We start from the raw sequence: 8,054 nt of genomic DNA, 5'->3' as shown, positions 1-8,054 counted from the left end.
GGATTACTTCCTGGTTCTGCCAAAATGGCGCCCGGACAAGAGTTCCAAGCCTCATTTTAACATGTGAAAGAGGATGTGACATCATGTGGAACAGTGACTGGTTTACGTCTACCACAATTCCTGTGGTAGACGTAAAAGCCTCGAGTTTAAATCGAACACTACAAATTGTACATATCCCATTAAAACATTCTGCACTTGTGCTACCACACATGTCGTTTATCTGATTACCTGCCCCTGTGGGAAGCAGTATGTGGGCCGTACAATTCGAGCTTTTTCTGTTAGAGTCAGCGAGCATATCGCTAAAATAAAAAGTGGTGACATCAAACATAATGTGCCTCGACATTATAGAGAGCATCACAGACGAGATCCTACTGGTTCTCAATTTCTTGTCATAGATAAATATACACCTCCTTGGAGGGGAGGAGCTAAGACAAGGGGAGTCTCTCGTTTGGAGACTTATTGGATCCACCAATTGCAGACCTACTCCCCTTTTGGGTTGAACATAGAATGGGACATCAATGCTTTTATCAACCAAGCATGATGCCTTTTCTCTATTTCTGGTACTTTAGGGTCCAGTTGGTACCTATTAGAATGTCTTTTATGAGAGGTTTTTTTATAAGTATTTTTAAATGTTTTTATGAAGGTATTTTTATTAAATTCTTATAACATGTATTTTAGATTGTATATTTGAATATATACTGGTTTGGTCCCTATCACAAATATCAGCTTGATCCAACCAATAACGTGTCCTTTCTGAGGGGTGCCATCATTTGTCACACCTTAGTATCATATATATTTTTTATATATATTACATTATTTTATTTATTTTTTTCTACCCCCCACATGGAATCTCGGGATTCGAACCGGCGGCCCTTTGGCTGCTGGGTGGGAGTGCTGGCTGCTACGCCACTGCCCATGTTCAGGCTAGAGCAATGTGTGGATGTATTATATTGTTTTTCATTTTTGCTGCCAGAGGGTGATACCTTGTAACTTAGTGTATTAATATACATGTCCTTATGACAAACTGCGCCATGTTGTAGGTTATATACACCGGACATTGTGCCGTTTTAAGCCACATCTGCCCCTATATGTCCCCGAAAATAGCAGTGCCATGTTTTGGCTGTTTAAACCAGTCACTGTTCCACATGATGTCACATCCTCTTTCACATGTTAAAATGAGGCTTGGAACTCTTGTCCGGGCGCCATTTTGGCAGAACCAGGAAGTAATCCTCCTCTACACATGAAAACGAGGCTTGGAATGCAAGCCCTGGTGCCATTTTGGAGGAACCAGGAAGTAATCTCCATAATTTGCACTTTCAATCAGATGGAGCTGCCACTTGTTATGGGGGTAACCAGTACCTATAAATACTCAGCCAGTACAGTGGTCCAGCACCCCAGATGATGACTTCTAAGTCGAAACGCGTTGGAAGGATATGCTGAGACCACTGTCCTCTTTTATACAAGCGCTTGATTTTACTGCTTAACACGTGAGTGTATTTCCTTTGCTTTTTATGTATTAAAATTTCCATACAGAGTTACACTATATGCCTTCCTCTTTCTTTTAATTATGGGGCTGACTGCCTATATCTACTGAGTCCATCCATACCTTACACTTGTTCGGAGGTCCATCTGGAGGTCATATCTGGATAGAGCATCTGATCCCCTTGGTATATTATACCACAAAGCTTGATTGACTCACTAGGTGTACACCTATTTGAGTTCAATCCCTCTGGTAAGCAGCTTCTGGTGTCTTTGGTGGTGGACCCACTATTAACTGTTATTACATCATACATATTTGAAGTTAAAGACTGTCACTATATTATATCCACATGTGGTTGAGGATTATCATCACACATGACTGAAGCTTGTCACTGACTTTTTTCTTTTTTGGACATCACACGTCCAAGTTACTCTGTTTATAGACATCACATGTCATAATAGAGGACTGCTTGGAGTATTTTTGAGCACATCATTTATTATTCAAGTTTTCTGTACTAATATTATTTGTTATGGTTTATATGATCACATAAGCGCTGCACATTTCACCCTATTTGTCATTTTTGCAATTTTATCCACTGCTGTGCTGGCTGCTTTAGTTTTTTTTTTTTTTTTTTTTTTTGAGACAGCGCGGTATATATTTGTTTATAACTTACAGTACTGTGTGTGTGAGCCGCCCTTCCCCCCTCCTGCTGCTCTCATAACACTAACCTGTATACACCATTAGCACTGCCGCTTTTTGCAGTGTTCCCCTCTGTGAATGATTTATAAATATAAACGCTGTAAATACCTAATTTAAGAGCCGAGATTGCGATCACATGACCAGCCAGCTCTCTCCTCCCCTCCAGACTGACATCAGAGGAATCTCAGGCCCCGCCGCTGCATCTCTCAGAGGAGGAAAGGAGAAAGCTGGCCAGTCATGTGATCGCAATCTCAGCAATGAAATTAGGTACAGTATATGCAGCATTTATTTTTTATAAATCACACAGAGAGGGGGATACTACAATAGGAGGCAGTGCTGATGGTGTATAAAACTTAGAGTTGCTTAACAACCACTTTAAGTTTATGCAAAGAGTTGATATTTGTTGACCTTTCTTTTTCAAGACCTACAATTCGTCCTGGCATGCTGTCAATCAACTTCTGGGCCACATCCTGACTGATGGCAGCCCATCTTGCATAAGCAATGCTTTGAGTTTGTCAGATTTTTTTTTTTTTTTTACCCGCTTCTTGAGGATTGACCACAAGTTCTCAATGCGATTAAGGTCTGGGGAGTTTCCTAGCCATGGACTCAAAATATCCATGTTTTGTTCCCCAAGCCACTTAGTTTTCACTTTTCCCCTATGGCAAGGTGCTCCACCATGCTGGAAAAGGCACTGTTCATCCCCAAACTGTTCTTGAATGGTTGGGAGAAGTTGATCCCAAAGGAGGTTTTTGTACCGTTCTTTATTCATGGCTGTGTTCTTAGACCCCTTTCACACTGGGGCGGTTTGCAGGCGGTATTGCGCTAAAAATACCGCCTGCAAACCGCCCCTAAACAGCCTCCGCTGTTTGTTCAGTGTGAAAGCCCGAGGGCTTTCACACTGAAGCGGTGCGCAGGCAGGGCGGTGAAAAAAGTCCTGCAAACCGCTTTTTTGGAGCGGTGTATTCACCGCTCCTTCACCACTCCTGCCCATTGAAATCAATGGGACAGCGCGGCTATACTGCGGCTATAGCCGCGCTGTACGAGGGATTTTAACCCTTTTTCGGCCGCCAGCGGGGGTTAAAACCGCCCCGCTAGCGGCCGAATACCGCTGCAAGAACGACGGTACAGCAGCGCTAAAAATAGCGCTGTTGTACCGCCGACGCCCCCACCGCCCCAGTGTGAAAGGGGCCTTAGGCAAAATTATGAGTGAGCCCACTCCCTTGTCTGAGAAGCAACCCCACACATGTATGGTCTCAGGATGCTTTACTGTTGGCATGACACAGGACTGAGGGGTAGCACTCACCTTTTCTTCTCCAGAGAAAGTTTTTTCTGGATGCCCCAAACAATGGGAAAGAGGATTTATCAGAGAAAATTACTTTACCCCGGTCCTCGGCAGACTAATCCCTGTACCTTTTGTAGAAAATCAGTCTGTCCCTGATGTTTTTCCTGGAGAGAAGTGGCTTCTTTACTGCCCTTCTTGACACCAGGCCATCCTCTCCTAACAGCGCGTGCAGATGTACTCACACCTGCCTGCTGCCATTCCTGAGCAAGCTCAGATGGAGGCAACAAAGCCCCCCCCCCCACCAGCATCTGAGCCGGACGGGCTACCTTGTTGTTAACCTAGCACTTTCATGGTTTTTGCCAGATTAGGATTGGCTTTTGGGTCTACCTGATAAGACTCCTTTATGGTTAGGCCAGTATATGTGCCTTATGGGCTGCTTCCTTTCAGGGCAAGCCTTAACATCATACTGTTATATAGCCTTTTTTTTCTTCTCCGTTCTCTCATATATTTTACTTATCCTTACGAAGCCTATACTTTGACTTTTATGGAAATGTTTGATGTGACATGTTATTTTGGCTTAAATAAATATTATATATAAAAAAATAAAAATATATCAATAGTGACCATTTGTGGAACTGCAGTCTCCAAGTCATTCCACAGATTTTCAATGGGGTTTGAGTCTGGACCCTGACTAGGCCATGCAAGGACATTCACCTTTTTCTCCTTCAATCGCTGTGTGGCAATTTTTGCTGTGTGCTTTGGATCATTGTCATGTTGGAAGGTAAACCTTCTTCCCATTGACAACTTTCTGGCAGAGGGCAGCAGATTTTCCTTAAGAATTTGACGGTACAGTAATACCTTGGATTACGAGCATAATTTGTTCCAGAAGAATGCTTGTAATCCAAAAGCACTCATGTATCAAAGTGAGTTTCCCCATAGGAAATAATGGAAACTCAGATAACCCGTTCCACAGCCACTGTTTGTCTATGCAGTACCGCATGTGGCCAGAGGAGCGGGGGCGCCAGAGACACTCGGGAATGGAGTGTTTCCCAGCATTTTATGTTATTGGATATGTTTTTAAGACAAAGTAGTGTATGTATATATATATTTTTTTATATTTTTCATTTATATAGCAAAAAAAAACAACAAGTGGTGGACAAATACCACCAAAAGAAACTGTTTTGTTTAAAAAAAAAAATGATATAATTTGCATACAGTGTTGCACAACCACACAACTGCCAGTTTAAAGTAGTGCAGTAGTGAATAGCAAAAAAATTGCCTGATCATGAAGGGGGTAAAATCTTCCAGAGGTCAAGTGGTTAAGCTTCTCAATGGGAGCTAAAGATGGCTTTAAATTTTAAAGGCTTTCTACAAACCCACTTGAAGCTTGTGAAAGCTTTGCAAAAACTTGCTGTACACACTGCTCTTATACAAGCTAAAGCCTGTGTGAACCTTAAAAGTGCAAAAAAGAGCAAATCTATTAGCAGGATGAGCAGGTGATATAACTAGGTTACAAGGACACAGAAAAACAAAACCGGTGTTAATGCTAGTGACATACTGAATTAAGGGAAAAGAGTGTAGGGCAATGTTGGTAAAACCAATGTCCATTTATGTAACAGATAAGGAACGTCCAGCTTGGTAATGAACATCAGCTCATGGTAATCCCAGCAGCACCAGAGGAATGAAGCAAAAGGATGCACATACTGCTGGAGGCTTGTAACAGTAAGGACAAGGGGAAGAAGGGCAGCTGGCAGGAGCAAAGAGCGCAAGCCAGAGCAGCTGCATGAACCAGCACAGGCAGGCAGCACTTCCACAGGAGCAGTCGGCAAACCTGCCGGTAATAAGAGGACACAGGGAACAGACAACACGTTCCTGGGCAAATACGCCCCTTTATCAAGTTTGGAGAACTATGGAGAAGAGGAGAATATAAAAAGCATTTGGCGGGAGACGGGGATGACAGCCACTGAAAGAAAACAGGCTATAAAATAATATTAAAAAAAACAAAAATAAAAAAAAAAGTTGTAAAATGTTAAAAGCCAAAAGGGAAGTGCGATTGTTAATAAAAGTATTTCAAAAAGTTTCTTGCACACACACACACACACAATATATATATATATATATATATATATATATATATATATATATATATATATATATATATATATATATACACATACACATACACACTCCTCACATTTCTAGAAATATTTTAGTCCATCTTTTTTTGTGACAACACTGAAGAAATGACACTTTGCTACAATGTAAAGTAGTGAGTGTACAGGTTGTATAACAGTGTAAATTTGCTGTCCCCTCAAAATAACTCAAAACACAGCCATTAATGTCTTAACTGCTAGCAACAAAAGTGAGTACACCCCAAAGTAAAAATGTCCAAAATGGGCCCAATTGGCCTTTTTCCCTCCACGGTGTCATGTCTCGTTAGTGTTATAGGGTCTCAGGTGTGAAAGGAGAGCAGGTGTGTTAAATATGGTGTTATCACTCTCGCTCTCTTACTGGTCACTGGAAGTTCATAATGGCACCTCAGGGCAAAGAACTCTCTGAGGATCTGAAAAAAAGAATAGTTTCTCTAAATAAAGATGGCCTAGGCTATAAGAAGATTGCCAAGACCCTGAAACTGAGCTGCAGCACAGTGGCCAAGACCATACAGTGGTTTAACAGGACAGGTTCCACTCAGAACAGGCCTCGCAATGATCAACCAAAGAAGTTGAGTGCACATGCTCAGCGTCAGATCCAGAGGTTGTCTTTGGGAAATAGACATATGAGTGCTGCCAGCATTAGTGCAGAGGTTGAAGGGGTGGGGGGGTCAGCCTGTCAGTGCTCAGACCATACACCGCACGCTGCATCAAATTGGTTTGCATGGCTGTCGTCCCAGAAGGAAGCCTCTTCTAAAGATGATGCACAAGAAAGTCCGCACTTTGCTGAAGACAAGCAGACTAAGGACATTACTGGAACCATGTCCTGTGGTCTGATGAGACCAAGATAAACTTTTTTGGTTCAGATGGTGTCAAGAGTGTGTGGCGGCAACCAGGTGAGGAGTACAAAGACAAGTGTGTCTTGCCTACAGTTAAGCATAGTGGTGTCAGTGTAATTGTCTGGGGCTGCATGAGTGCTGCTGGCACTGGGGAGCATGATCCTTCCCTGCAGAGACTAGGCTGCAGGCAGTATTCCAACATGATAATGACCCCAAACACACCTCCAAGATGACCACTTCCTTGCTAAAGAAGCTGAGGGGAAAGGTGATGGATAGGCCCAGCATGTCTCCAGACCTAAACCCTATTGAGCATCTGTGGGGCATCCTCAAACAGAAGGTGGAGGAGCACAAGGTCCCCACCATCTCCGTGATGTCGTCATGGAGAAGTGGAAGAGGACTCCAGTGGCAACCTGTAAAACTCTGGTGAACTCCATACCCAAGAGGGTTAAGGCAGTGCTGGAAAATAATAGTGGCCACATAAAATATTGACACTTTGGGCCCAATTTGAACATTTTCACTTAGGGTGTACTCACTTATGCTGCCAGTGGTTTAGACATTAATGGCTGTGTGTTGAGTTATGTTAAGGGGACAGCATTACACTGTTATACAAAGCTGTACACTCCCCACTTTACATTGTAGCAAAGTGTCATTTCTTCAGTGTTGTCACATGAAAAGATATAATAAAATATTTACAAAAATATGAGGGGTGTACTCATATATATAAAAAAATATAATGTAATTATGTACTGCACGCTACTAGGAGTACTAATCACTACTAATATTACTGCAAAAACTTTTAACTCACACTTTTCACACTCAATATATGTGACACAACATGTATATAAGCATTTCATCTTGAAAATGAATGTAAACAATAAACAAATATTAATAAAGCAGTCTCGATATGTGTGTAATCTCTTATATGAATGTGAATCCTGCCATTATATTACTTGAACACCTAGTGCCAATTTAATATATACACACACACACCATAAAATTTAAATCCACACAATTAAATATTCAAAAAAATAAATATGAGTATGATGCAAGTACATAAAAATAAAGATTGGAAGTCCATCAATAACAAAAGTCCAATAGATGCCGCATAGTGATGTTAGGCTAAATGTATATATCCCCATGATTATTCAGTGTATTTGAATAAATGATTCATAAGGCGTGCATCACCTGTGCTGCATGCAGTGCTCTATTCCCCCACCGGGTGTGCTCTCACCTGGGAAAATGGTTCATGCAGTGGATATAAAAAGACTACACACCCCTGTTAAAATGTCAGGTTTCTGTGATGTAAAGAAAATGAGACAAAGATAAATCATTTCAGAACTTTTTCCACCTTTAATGTGACCTATAAACTAAAACTCAATTGAACAACAAACTGAAATCTTTTAGGATGAGGGAAGTAAAAATAAAAAAATAAAAAAATATGGTTGCATAAGTGTGCACACCCTTAAACTAATACTTTGTTGAAGCACCTTTTGATTTTATTACAGCACTTGGTCTTTTTGGGTATGAGTCTATATCAGCATGGCACATCATGACTTGGCAAGATTTGCCTACTCTTCTTTGCAAAAACACTCCAAATCTATCAG

The sequence above is a fragment of the Aquarana catesbeiana genome, linkage group LG06, assembly GCF_042186555.1.
Source record: "Aquarana catesbeiana isolate 2022-GZ linkage group LG06, ASM4218655v1, whole genome shotgun sequence".
Taxonomy (NCBI): domain Eukaryota; kingdom Metazoa; phylum Chordata; class Amphibia; order Anura; family Ranidae; genus Aquarana; species Aquarana catesbeiana.
This window is presented reverse-complemented; position numbering follows the sequence as displayed.